Source organism: Chrysochloris asiatica, unplaced genomic scaffold (assembly GCF_000296735.1).
Source record: "Chrysochloris asiatica unplaced genomic scaffold, ChrAsi1.0 scaffold00161, whole genome shotgun sequence".
Lineage (NCBI taxonomy): Eukaryota > Metazoa > Chordata > Mammalia > Afrosoricida > Chrysochloridae > Chrysochloris > Chrysochloris asiatica.
Window position 1 is genome coordinate 690,323 of NW_006408679.1, and position 15,122 is coordinate 705,444.

The window sequence follows — 15,122 nt, forward strand, 5'->3', positions numbered from 1 at the left end:
GGGAGAAAGATGAGGCTTTCTACTCCCGTAAAGATTTACACCCTCGGAAACCCTGTACAGGGTCGCTATGGGTTGGAAACGACTCAATGGCACATAACAACAACAACAATTTACAAGTGGAGTCTCTAGATGGTGCAAACTGTTAAACCGCTTGACTGTTAAATGTGGTATGGCACTGAAAGATTAGTACTAGACTGTGAATCACAATATTGGCAGTTCAAATACATCAGTTACTTCATGGAAACCTTACACAGAGTCACTATGAGTCCAACAGCACTTAACAAAAACAACAGCTCAGACCTAGCTTTTTCCTGGACAATGTTCTAGACTACTGGACCATCATGAGGTTGGTAGTATGGTTACCTGCAGCTTCATCTTCAGTAGGAGATGTGGGGTGGATAGTTTCTACTAAAAGGGTCTGATAATGTCAGGCACCTAGAGCAAAACAATCTTTTTATGTTTTTGTTGTTGTTAGGTGCCGTCCTGTCAGTTTAGACTCATAGTAACTGTATGTACAACATAATGAAACATTGTCTGGTCTTTTGCCATCCTTAAAATAACTGCTACACTTGAGCCCATTGCTGCTGCCATTGTGCCAATATACCTCATTGAAGGTCTCTCTCTTATTTTGCTGATCCTCCATTTTACCTTCTCCAGGGGCTGGTCTCTCTTGATAATATGTCTGAAGTATGAGAGACAAAGTCTGGGTATCTTGGCTTCTAAGGAACATTTTAGTTGCACTTCTTCCAACACAGATTTGTTCTCTGGCAGTCCATGATACCTTTAATATTCTCAAATACTATAACTCAAAAATCCATCAATAGGTCTATAGTCTTCCATATGAGGCTACTGAAAATACCATGGCTTGGGTCAGGCACACTTTAGTCCTCAAACTGACATCTTTTGATCTTTGACACTTTAAAAAGGTCTTATTTAGCAGATTTGCCTACTGCAATATGTCATTTGATTTCTTGACTCTTGCTTCCATGAATGTTGATGCTGGATCCAAGCAAAATGATTTGACAACTTCAATATTTTTTCCATTTATCATGATGTTATTTATTGCTCTAGTGGTGAGGATTTTTGTTTTCTTTCCATTGAGGTGTAACCCATACTAAGGTCTTTGATTTTCATTGGTAAATATTTTACATCTTCTTCATGTTCAGAAAGCAAGTTTGCATCATCTGAATATTGCATGGTTGTTAACGAGTTTTCCTCTAATCCTGATGCCATGTTTTTCTTCATATAATCTAGCTTCTCAGATTATTTGCTCAGCATACAGTGTGAATAAGTATGGTGAAAGAATACAATCCTGAGGTACACTTTTCCTGTTTTAAACCATTCAATGTCCCATTGTTCTGTTTGAATGATTATGTACAGATTCCTCACGAGCACGATTAAATGTTCCAGAATATTCATTCTCTTCAATGTTGTCCATATCTTGTCATGATCCATACAGTTGAAAGCCTTTGCATAGTCAATAAAGCACAGATAAATATCTTTCTGGTATTCTCTGCTTTCAGCTAAGACCCATCTGCCTTCAGCAATGACATCCTTCATTCAATGTCCTCATCTGAATCCATCTTGAACCTCTCTGGCAGTTCAGTGTCAATGTACTATTGCAACTGTTTTTGAATTATCTTTAGCAAAATTTTACTTGCATGTGATATTAATAATACTGTCCAATGATTTCCATGTTCCATTGGGTCACCTCTCTTGGGAATGGGCACAAATATGGATCTCTTCCAATCCGTTGGCCATGTAGTGCTGGGGACCGGCCTCGACACGAGTGTTTGGTTCACGAGGAGGGGATATCTGGCGGTCTGCAACAATGTAGCTGTCTTCTAAATTTCTTGGCATAGATAAGTGAGTACCTTCAGTGCCGTATCAGTTTATTGAAAGATTTCAATTTGTATTTCATCAATTCCAGGAGACTTGTTCCTTGCCAATGGCTTCTTCCTTTAGTACCATTGATGCTTGATCATATACTACCTCTTGAAATGGTTGAACATCGACCATTTCTTTTTGGTACAGTGACTCTGTGTGTTCCTTCCATCTTTTTTTTGGATGCTTATTGCATCATTCAATATTTTGCCTTCAGTATTACAAGTCAAAGCTTGATTTTTTCCCCTTCAGTTCTTTCAGCTTGAGCAATAATGAGTGTGTTCTTCACTTTGGTTTTTCTGACTCCAGATATTTGCACATTGCCTTTTGCTTTCTTCCCATATGATGTTCTTCTGGTTTTGGCATCGGTGTCTAATGTATCAAATCTGTTCTTGAGATGATTTCTAAATTTGTTGTTAAGTGCCATCGAGTCAGTTCTGACTCATAGAGACCCTGTATAGGGTTTCCGAGGCTGTAAATCTTTATGGGAGCAGAAAGCCTCATCTTTCTCCCGAGGAGCAGCTGGTAGTTTTGAACTGCTGACCTTGTGGTTCACAGCCCGATTCAAAACCATTATGCTACCAGAGCTTTAAGTGGGCTATATTCAAGATCCATAGTTCGAAAATACTAGCTGTTCTATGGGAGAAAGATGAGGTTTTCTGTTGCCGTAAAGATTTACAGCCTCAGAAACCCTGTACAGGGTCGCTATGAGTTGGAACTGGCACCACGACATATAATCACCACCACCTCCACAATTCAGTAAAAATGTTGTTCATTGTGCTATTTTACTATTTATTGGTATTCATCAAACACTGATGAAATGCATTACTCCAAAATATAAGCAATATACCGCTCACAAACACTCAAAGTTCCCTTGGAAAAACAGGCCTGGTGATCCTCTAAGATAGAACACACAGCCTTAACACATGTGGAGCAGTTTAACTCTGAACCACATGGGCTCACCACAAGTTGGAGTTGACTTGAGGGCCACTGGTGGTGGTGACAGACACAGTCGTGGGCTCCTGGAATACAACAATACACAAACTCCCTGCTCTCATGGAGTTTATCTTTCAGCAGGAGGGATATAATAAGTAATCAAAGAAATACATCTCTGGTTGTGGCAAATGTTCTGAAGAAAAGACAGCTTTTGTATTTATTGTTTGATGCCCAACAGCTGTGCAATTATCTCACATGCCAATCAACCCATCCTCCTGCAGTGCTTTCCTTTGGCCTGGAGAAGCAAGAAGATTTAATAGATGCATCTGCAGTCTCTTTGTTTTAGGGCCCTTGGCAAAGACAAGGGGACACAGTGGCAGAAAGAGCTGCTGGAGGCAATCCTGCTGGAGGCAATCCTGCTGCTTGAAGCCAAAAGCAGAACTCACACATTCCAGAGGTAGTGAGTGGGATTTCAATCTTCTGGCCCTTCACAGGTCAAAGCTAGTATCCCATCTCCCATGAGTTAAAACTGAACGGCTTCAGAGAAGTGGCTGAGCAAAGACTAGAAACGGTTCACTCACTTGGATGGGAGCATGATCAGTAGCTAAGGAACCGGCATTTATATTAATTAGCAAGTTAGGATCTCAGGCAGTAATTAGGCTTAAATGATGTAGACAACCCTTATGTGTAAGCCTCTGATTACAATACATCATTTACAAGACCACAGAGTCGCTTAGATTGTAATATTTCCCATAAGATGAGGTTTTCACTACTAGAATGGATTCTTTAGAGGCTCTGCCAGAAAGGCATTTGCTTTTTCCTTTACAAATATTTTGGGGAGTTTTACTGGTTGGTTGCTTCATTAATGAGGCTTTCCACTACCTTTTTATTTTAACTGCTTCAAAGAATTCATATGGATTCTGAGTGTAAATGATGATAAAAGACCTGGACTTGTCAACCAAAAACCTGGTGCATTTGGGTGGAAGGCCTGTTCTGCAGAGGAGATGGGAAAGAGAAGGATGAGAGTGATACAGACCCCCGAGAGCCTGGATACCCCTGCCCCTTTACTTCTCCTGGAGAATGGCCTGGATTGTTAAGTCATAGTCTGGGAACTGGCACCTCGCACACTAAGACTTAGTATTAGGGATGGGTTCTTGTTTCTTAATTTTCTCATTCCTTCCTGGTTGCATTTCCTGACTGAGCTGCATGTGCAGATGTTAATTGGCTGGATGCTGATGAGGCCAAGTTCAAGAATTCCATAAACAAGTTACCATTGAGGCTAACTGGGGCCCCTGACTGCATTGCTAGCTCTGGTTGCTGGGTATTATCAAACTTGTCTGCATGTTTAAATCACCTGGGTAGATTGGAAAACTCCCAATGCACTGACTGCATCCAGACCAATTAAATCAGATTTGGGGATGCAGTTGTTGTTGTTGCTGAGTGCAATTGAGTTGGTTCCGACTCATAGTGACACTGTATAGGGTTTCCGAGGCTGTACATCTTTGTGAGAGCAGAAAACTTTAGCTTTCTTCTATGGAGCAGCTGGGCTTAAACTGCTGACCTTGTGGTCTGCAGTCCAGTGCTTATTGTTTAGGCATGGGGAGGGCATCAGTAATGTTTTGAACTCCCCAGGTAATGCCAATGTTTAGATGAACTAGAGAACCACAATTCTAAGAATCATGATAGGTCAAATGAGAACTATACCTGGGGGTGGAGGGTAGGGGTGGGGTCAGGCCTGTGCTGTTCAGGCAGTAGGGAGCAGTCTAGGTCTATGCAATGAACACATGCCTTCTGGGAGATGGATCAGGAACAGGCTGGCTTAGTCTCCTAGGGCTGCTGTAAACAAAGTGTCATAAAAGTGGGAGGCCTTAAAGAACAAGAATCTATTTTCTCACAGTTTTAGTAGCTCAAAGTCCAAATCAGTGTCTTAGTCTTGCTGATTCCTTCTAAGGGCTCTGTTCCACATCTCTCTTCTAACTTCTAATGGTCCCCAGCAGTCCTTGGTATTCCTTGACTTGTACTTGGATCTTTGGCATGGCTTTCCCGTGTCTCTCTGTGTCTGTTTTCATATCTGTTAAGTTACCACTCAGATGGGATTAGGGTTCGGACACACAAACTACTCCCATATGACTTCATTAATTTAACTGATAACATCTGCAAAGAGAATTCCTATTCCCTCAAACAAGGTCACATTCACTGGTACATGGGTTAGGGCTTTAACATGTCTTTGTGGGCACACAATTCAATCCACAATAATAGTCTTCTTATGGGAGAAAATGTCTCCCTCTGTGATGTTGCATGAGGCAGACATATCCTGGATCATATGCTTATTCACACTGAAGCCCAGAAAGAAGAGGAAAATTTGATAGGTCACCTAGTTGTTGTTGTTGCTAAGTGCCGTCGAGTTGCCTAGTGGATGGGGTAAAACTGCTTCTGCCAAGGCCTCCACTGTTGGATATGAAGGGAAATCAGGCACACATTTTACTTTGAACATGTAAGTGGGTGATTTTCAATAACCAGTTCTTTAGAGTTAACAGATTTGAGTTTTGCATCAAATTTCTCCTCAGAAGCGCCACCTCCAAGGTTTAAATTCAATTATTTTGGTTCTCATACCTTTAGAACTGAATGATGTTAGTTGTAAATTATCAAAACTGATAGGATGAAGATTGGTATTCCTCTCTCTTTATAGATTGACTTTGATCTACTGTTGACTGTCTGGCATAAGACGGATGGAATATTCAGAGCAGTAGCAACATTTTATAAGTTATCACATGTATTTTAGCATGGATACCAAGAGTGTCTGCTTTAGCCCAGACTGCAGAAACAGCAACTGTGCAGATTAAATTATCTGTCAAGTCCTGAGAGGGTGTATCTGTTCCATTTAACAAAATGGTGTACATGGAGGGAGGAGAGAAAAAGAAGGGTCTGAGGTTGGCTGTGTGGGGACTTACTGCCTTCAGAACAGCACACTCATTGACTCTTTAGTGTTGTGTTGAGGTGGTGTAATCCAAAAGCAAACAACCCGGCACCATCACCAAAGGAGGAGGACAGTTCTAAGGCAGCATTAAATGAGGGGATAAATGGTGTTTCTTCTAGGGACTGCACTACAGATCAGAGAACAGATCAGTAGAGGTGGGGTGACATTGGAAAAGTATATGGATGGATCCACATCTCTGTCTCACTTAGCACAGCCCTCACCTCCTCAGGTATATAAAACCACAGAGGTTAATCAACAAGAGGACTATTAATATGTTGGTCCATCTCTCTGTTGATTATGGAATGGCCTCCCCCAAACCTCTGTATTGAAGTCTTCCTAACTTTTACCTCAGACAAATCACTGTTTCAATAAACCTTCTGTAACTTCCCACCATGCCCAGGATGGTGTCCAGTACCTAACTCAAAGTTTTAACCCTTTCCATGATTTGATCTTTTCCTACCTCCCTTGAATTATTTACCACAGCACATTGGGTCCACCACTTGTCTGTCAGTTTGTCATGCTATGGTGGCTTGTGTGTTTCTGGAAGTCATGCCATGGGTATTTCAAATACCAGCAGGGTCACCCATGATGAACAGGTTTTAGTGGAACTTGTAGACTAAGACAGACTAGGAAGAAGGATTTGGCAGTCTACTTGTGAGCATTGTCTGATAGCACATTGGAAAATCAATCCCTCAAATTGGAAGGTCTCAAATTACAAGTGGGGAAGAGTTGTGTCAAAGGAGAGCCAAACAAAATGACTTAGATGGAGTAAAGGACTTTCATTTGCTGATGTTGTTAGGTGCCATTGAGTCAGCTGTGATTCATAATGACCCTATGAACTACAGAAGGAAATACTGCCATCCTCACAGTTGTTGCTATGTGTGAGCCCACTTTGACAACTACTATGTCAATCTATCTAGTTGGGGTATTGCTCTTTTTAACTGTCTATTGTACTAAGCATGATGTTCTTTTCCAGGAATTGGTCCCTCCTGATAACATGTGTTTTAGGCTGGGTTCTCTAGAGAAGCAAAACCAGTAAAATTTATATGTCTTATAAAGAGAGGTTTATATCAAAGAAATGGGTCACACAATGTTAGAGGTGGGCAAATCCAAAGTGTGTGAGTCAGATGTCAGACTAGAATTTTTTGCTTCATGATGAACCAAAATCAGTAGGTAGGCAGGCAGGTTGGGTGGGTAAGAAGACTGACTCCTGACTACTCCCAGGATCAGCAGGCCACTGGCTCAAGTCTAAATAACTAGAGGTTGGATGAGGAGCCAGATGCAGAATCCAGACCCAGCAGAAAGCAAGCAAGCTTTACCCCAGTCTTCAATATATGCAAAACAGGCCACAGCCCCAGAGAAAAACTTTCTTTCAAATGAATGGCTGCTCGTAACAGATTTTATTATGGGAAATTTCGAGATCCTTACTGCCAAATTGCTGATGATCCTGACCTGGTCAAGTTGACACAATACCTTTACTATTGTAAGGGTATAGTATATGAGATGAAGTCTCACCATCTTTGCTTCTAAGGAGCATTCTGGTTGAATTTTCAAGACACATTTGTTCATTCTTCTGGCAGTGCATGAAGTATTTAATATTCTTCATAACCATAACCAACATCATAATTCAAAGACATCTATTTTTTGGTCTTTCATATTCAACGTCCAGCTTTCTCATTCATATGAGGTGATTGAAAATACCTTAGTCCTGAAAGTGACAGCTTTACTTTTTAACCCTTTATAGCAGTCTTTAACGAGCTCATGAGTGACCATCTACAGTGCAGCTATTGGTCTCTTCATATACAGAAGAAAGAAGAGTGATGAAGATGAAGATGAAGATGCTTGGAATCAACTAGTCCAGTGGACTAATAGAATATGTGAACATCAGCCTGAGACAAGAAGAACTAGATGGCACCTGGCTACCACTATCAACTGTTCTGAAAGGGATCACATCAGAAGGTCCTGAATAGAGTAGGAGACAATAAGAACAAAACTCATAGTTATTTAAAAAAGAAAGAAGACTGGTTGTCCTAGTCAGAAAGAGACTAGAAGAACTGGAGTCTATGGCCCCTGGCTTCCCTTCAGGTCTGGAACAAAACTCACCCTTTTGGCCCAATTTTCAACCAAGAGGTAGGTAGCTATATAGGGGGGACACATCATTGAGTGGTCAACCATTCAAGATCGAAAGGCTAGCATTTACCTAAGAACAAAATTCAGAAGGGTTGGGAAGGAGGGTAGAATGGAAATAGGAACCACAGAGAGGAAGCGGGAGAACTGTTTTTAGGTGAGGGGATTGCAATCACTGAGATGAAACAAAGTGTGTGACTTATTGAATGTAAAACTGATGATATGTTCTGTAAACCATGGAACTCACAATAAAAAGTTCCCTCCCAAAAAAAGGAAAATGAGGGTTTTTTTTTTTTTTTTTTTTTCAAAAAAAGAGATCTTTTACAGTAGATTTACTCAAGGCAGTAAGTCATCTGATTTTTCATTGCTGTTTCCATGGGCTCTGATTGTGGAACCAAGTAGACTCTTTGGTTAGTATAGCAGAAAATTGAATACAATCTAAATATTTAACAATAAGAGATTGTTTAGTGATACATGATATATTATTTAAGCATGAAAATTATACTGCATCTATATAGTTAACATGAAAAGTATTTACAACTAATCTGTATAAAAAGCAGTTTATGACAAGAGTAGGTATAGTGTGTTCACATTTCTTTATAAGAAAAAAAGAACCTAGTGGTTGATTTCATGTGATAAAATTTTGAGAAGTATTTTTTTTCTAATATTAAATTTATATATTTTTAAAATTATTAATTGAAAAAGAAAATAATATTCTGGCAATCCCATTTCCTTGCTGCTGGAATCCAAATGGAGTTGGGGGTGACCCTTCCAGAAAATTTACCCAGAGACATACTTTTAAACTGTGAGCTTTGGCTCCTGGGGGATCACCTTGAATCACACAATGGTCCAGATAAACTAGTAAGACTGTTTTGTCTTAGGCAGTGTGCTCTTGGGAAGAATTCAATCAGTTTTGGAAAAATAGACTCCAAAGGTCTGACTGGGAGCTATGTTTAGGATAAATCATGATTATTTTAATTGCACTTTATGAAGTGCTGTATGAAAATCTTTCCTGATCATTAATTTGTTTCCCAGCTCTGCTTTGACCCCTTTCCCAAGGAAATGCCAGTAAAATTTTATATAAAACTATTTCAAGGTTCTACTTTGAGGACTTTATGCTAGTCAATCACAAAAGGACAAATATTGTATGAGACCATTATTGCAAAAGCTTATGAAAAGATATCTATACTTAAAGAAACATTCTTTGATAGTTACCAGGGGTGGGAGGGAGGGGAGAGTAATTTACTGACTAGAGGGTGGACACATTAGCTGGGGTGACAGGGAGGGCAATATAAAAGGAGGGGGATGGCAATATACAAGAAGAGGGAGGATGGCAGATGAATAATGAAGACAGTGGAAGACTTAGGGAGGTAGGCATGTGCTAAATGGGATAAAGGCAAATAGTGATTTATACACAACCTTGGAACAACAGTGTTCTGTGAATAGATCCATGGATTGAGACCTAGGCTGAATGGGTAAAGGAGGGGAAAATGTTTACGTGCTTGACTGTCTTATGGATATTGGTTTTCCTCACCTACTTTTGTGAAATAGACATTTATGTGTGATAGGAAATGAATATTTGGAATTATGATGACAGAAAGCTTACAAGCCCGTCTTCAGCCTGTAACTGATTGAATTAGCTAAAAGGGGTACTAGAATTTGCCCAGGAAAATAGACACTTGTTAAGCCTTTGCAGAATATGGGGCCTTAGGTGGAATCCAGAGCCCCACTCAGAAACTTCCGAGTTGGAACATTCCCACTTGAAAAGACATGCAGAAAAAGCCAGAATTGCTGGGAGAACAGAAGATTCTTCTTTTTTTTTTTTTCCCCCCCATGGACTAATTCCATTATCTTTTTTGTAAAAGTTTTTATTGTGGATTGAGTGATAGTTTACATGGGAGAACATTGGTTTCATATCATTGTTTCATTGCAATGATTACAATCTCCTCTGTGCATCATCATTCAACAGTATTTGCTTTTATTCACTCTGTTTTTTGTTTTGTTTTGTTTTTGCAGGGTGGGTGAGGGGAAGGCATGTATACGAAGACATTCAAGAATATATAATCATTTAAACAACAAAAGGGTACATTCTGCAAGCCTGCCTCCTGGCTACCAACACTCAGTCTTTCTCTTTCCATGAATCTAGAGTCCTCAAATACTCTCTTTCTCAATGTCCTGATCTTTGCCTTCATGTCTGGTGTCGTTGCTTCTCTGGATAGGGTCTTGCATTCCACTCATGCTCTTCTCCCTTGATGGTCCTAGGGTCCTCTGAGAACAGAAGATTCTTATTGAAAGAAAAACCTGCAGAAAACAAGTGGATGGTTTGGCTGTTTGAATATCAAAAAAGCTGTTTGCTTTGGAGGCATCAAGTCAAGAAAAGTCAGCCCACCCTTCTAGGACCAAAACTCAAAGGGAACTTATGAGCAGTCTAGTATGCTCACTGGTGACCACCTGAGTCTACTTGTGAGTGGAAGTGGGGGAAATGCAGCAATATAGACATGGCTGAGTCTGTTCATGTTCCATAGGCACCCATTGACCTTGAAATGAGAACAAGAAGAGGAAGGACTGACTGGTCTGAAGTTTAGGAAGATGTGTGAACTCCTGAGCCCATGGCACTGACCTAGCCTCTGTGGGCTAGGCTGAAAGTGCAGTGACCAGCTAGCTGGGCTGAAGTACAGGGAGGTGTGCATGAACTCCCAAACTTGTAGCTAGTATCCATTTGATCTAGCTTGCATGGCTAGTTGACAAACTTGAACTGAGCAAGATAAAATATGTTTGATACTGAGAACAAGTGAAAATTGCTACAAATGAACTAAACTTTTGCCTGTGAATGCAGTGACTTAAAAGTCCAACTGGAATGGAAGGCTTCTATATCTTGTTTCCTGGCGTGGCGTTGTAGGTTGGTTTGAACTGCAAAGTTCAAGCTCACCAGCCACTCTTTGGAAACCCTATACAAGGTTGTTATGTATTGGAATTGACTCGATGAAATTTAACAATAACAACCAACCTTGTTTTCTCAGTGTACTGGGTTGACAAGGGACAAAAAAAGTAAACATTGGTTATCAGCAATGGAAGGAGCTCTGGTAGAGTAGTGGTTATAAATTGGTCTGCAAACCTCAGGGTCAACAGTTCGAAACTACCAGCTGTTCCACTGCAGAAAGATGAGGCTTTCCGCTCCCGTAAAGATTTACAGCCTCGGAAACCCTGTACAGGGTCGTTATGAGTCGGAACCGACTCCGCGGCACATAACAACAACAACAACATCAGCAATGGAGTGGAGAGGGTGCTACAAAGGCACTAAGTGGCTGGTTTACAATCTTTCATGAGTGTGCTTAGTTGCAGAATGAGGGGGGTAAGGTAGACTCATCCACTGAAGAGTTTCCTTCTTTCCCAGATGGATAGGATTTTATGATTCAATTGTGAATAATTGTTAGCAGGATTAATTGTGACGGTCACATCTGTAATTGTAGAAGATGTGTAACTAAAAGGAGGGAGTAGGTAATCTTTTATTTCAGGAATAGATGATCCCAGCACCAACAGGAAGGAAGAGCTTGAGTGGAGCATGAGATCCCTGTCTAGAAAAGCAATGACAACAAGGACGGTGGCTGTGTGCCTGCAGGCAGGAGGCTGGCTAGCACAATGTGCCCTATGGACATTCAAATGAACATATATATATTATATATATTTTTTGTTTTCTAAGGATACATCGGAGTCCTGGTGTGGCACTGTCAGTTAATGCCACACCAGGACTGTAAAGCCTGTAAATGAAGCCTGTAAATATACAGACTGTAAAGCCATTTGAACTGCAAGGTCAGAAGTTCAAGCTCACCAGCTGCTCCTCGGAAACCCTATACAGGGTCACTATGGGTCGGAACCGACTCAATGGCACTTAACTACAACAAGAACAAGAAATGTATATAAAATATTTTTGCCTTGTTCATTTGTGAAATATAAGATGTAAATGGAGAGCCACAGGGAGGAAGTGGGATAAATGTTTCAGAGAGGGGATTGCAATCATTGAGATGAAACAAGGTGTATGGATTGCTGAATGTAGAACTGATGATCTTGTCTGTAAACCTTCACCCAATTCAAAAAAAAAAAAAAAAAAAAGCTTTAAAAAAGAATATTTCAAGGTTGTAGCATTTTCAGAATATTTTTTGACTCTAGTCAGAATACCAATCTAATTTTCAAACTGTATATTAAGCAAACTTTAACTGATTTCTATTGTTGGCTTAATATGATTTTTGCTTTAACACTTGTTACTGATGTATATGCTAGGATCAACTGTTCATCAGTAAGGTTCAACAGGTGCCCTGAATTCAGCTACCAGGTAGCAGCTATGGACAACTTATGCTGGATCACCTGCTGGACCTATGGTGAGGCCACTAGGGATCACTATAGGTCTCAGCAGGTGAGGGAGGTGTTTTTGTTGTTTAGTGCTGTCGAGTCGATTCTGACCCATAGCAACCCTGTATAGGGTTTCCGAGGAGCAGCTGGTGAGCTTGAACCGCTGACCTTGCAATTCAAACTGACTTTTGAATCCAGCACATTAACCCACAGCGCCACACAAGGACTGCTGTGATAGTAAAAGTTTTGCATCAGCTTGACTGGGCCAGCATTCTCAGTGGTTTGGCAGTTGAGATGTAGCTATCCTTCACGATGTAATTTGATGTGATAAACCAATAAGAGGATTGTTGATTAAGGGTGGGATTGTTGTTGTTGTGAAGTGCCGAGTTTCTACTCTAATTAGGGTTTCTGAGGAGCTGCTGTTAGGTTTGAACTATCAACCTTCTGGTTAGCAGTCCAGTGCTTATTCTACAGAACCACACTAGGACTCTTAATCCCACTACTACCCTGATCTGATTTATGGGAGATTCCCAAGAGCACGGCATGAAATACCTTTTACCTTACAGGAGATTAAAGGAGAGGACCATAAGCAGAGAAAGAGGGACCGACTACCACCAAGATAGACAATCTAGGAGTGTAGTGTGTCATTTGGACCTTCCATCTCTGTACTGTGAAGTGGCTAGATCCTGGAGAAGATTGATACCAAGGTGTGTGGAGCTTTCTAAGGAATACTGGGCCTACAGATGCTGAAAAGAGATAAGGACCTTTTTCCAGAGCCACCAGAGAAAGCCTTCCCCAAGAGCGGGTATTCTGAATTTGAACTTCAAGCCTCCTAAACTGAGAGAGGATAACTTTCTAGTTGTTAAAACCTTCTACTTGTGGTAGTTCTGGTATAGCTGTGCTAGAGAACTAAGACAGCTGCGAATTGAAAGACTAGAGGTTTGAGTTCATCCTGTGGGGCTTTGGAAGAAAGACTTGGTGATTACTTCTAAACCATCAAAGCCATTGATCTACTCTGACCCACATGGAGTCACCATGAGCTAGAACCAATGGCATCTGATGATGGTGGTGGCGATCTCTCGTTGCCTGATAGAGTAATTGGTAGTAGCAGTTAAATCAATACATGAAACCATTTGTCAACTGGAAGTATCCACATGGTATTTCTGAGCACATCATCATTCCAACACCTCCAAACTTCTGTGTGATGTGCTAGCACTAAAATAATTTCTTGATCCAGGTTCTTCTTCATGCTTGTCTTTCATTCCCATTCAAGGCTCAGGTCTGATGGTATTTTTCCTTCCTATGTGGGGCTGGAACTTTATCTCCCTTTAACTCCTTTAACTCCCATCATCTGCTTCCAAATTCCCTGGATATTGGTTAAGAACTAGATCCTGGGTTCCCATTCCAGACTTGTCTGAAGTTTCTGTCTCTTTGTTTTAATCAGCTTATTTTTAATTTTCTTGATTTTATAATAAAAGTTTTCAGTAGAATCTTAGTAGGAATTATATGAGAGATTTGAAACTTGTTTTTAGGCACCATTACACCATATTCAATCATGCGTAGTCCTAAAGAATGATTTTCACACTAAGTTTCACCACTAGGAAAAACCAGCTAAAGTTTTTGCCAGTTCAAGTTTAAGATTACATTCAACGTTCTGTGTGGTTTCCGTCAGGGACATTAAGACCTTTAGAAAATTAGCAAAAATGCAATCAAGGGCTAAAGGAATAGTAATAGATCATAAGCAGAAATTTAACTAGATGTTTTGTATAAAGAAGTTCTTATAAGGAAATTGTTCCGTTTCTTCTTAACTACAAAACTTTAAATGCTCTTGTTTTTCTTGTTTAATCAATCATGAGAAACAACTGTGTTGTCAGTTACCATAACAAATAATGTTTAGGTACTTGTTGTGATTAATGAATCTATGGGAAATAATAGGCGAGGGTAGAAATAGGAGTTAAGATTTAGAATTATGTTTTAAGGTTAACCTGACATTTTAGAATGTCAGAAAGATTAAGGTATTTTAACAAGATCGTTTGTGTAATGCAAAAAAGAAATAGATTGTTATGAGATCATAGTAACGGTATATAAGGAGCTGAAAAAATTAAATAAAAATCATCATCAGAATTCCGCATAAATCATCGACTCCATGTGATTCAGTAGGCCAGGCTCATGTAAGAATCAGAATTGGCTCTGGGAATGGCAGAGGGTGTATTTCTTATTAAGTTCGCCACATGACTCTTATGCAAAGTAAAGTATGAACACCCTAGGTCTGGGGCCTGGATACTGAACATAGCCCTCAGAGGCTACCTGCCTCTTTGTCTCCCTGGCTGGCCTGGACTCTTGTGCTGGACACTCCCAATTTCTCACCTTGGAGTTCCCTGTATTACTAATGCATTTTTGCTTCTAAAGGAAAAAAAAAAAAAAAAAAGATTCAAACAAAGAGAATTTATTTTAAAATTTCAGGGTTAATGCTATCAGGCATGGTTTGATCTAGGTGCTCACAGGAGCCAGTCTCTCGCCTCACTTAGCTGCACTTTCTTCCATGTTAGTTCCATTCTCAGATAGAAAGACTGTCACAGAATGGCCACAGGGACTCTAGACCTTACCTCCTATCATATTTAAGTGTGGCTGAAACTCAAGTCCAGAATTCTCAACATAGTCTCACGGCAGTTCTCTGGTTCCAATGGGATCCTAGGTATATCATGAGCCCATCACAGAGGTCAGGAGGGGAAAAGGTTCTCCTTGATCAGGTCTCAGTCCCATGGCACACCCGGGGTTGGCTGTAGTGTGACTGTTATTTTCCTTGTACCGAGTAGAGTTGCTCCATAAGGTTTTTTTTTTTTTTTTTTTT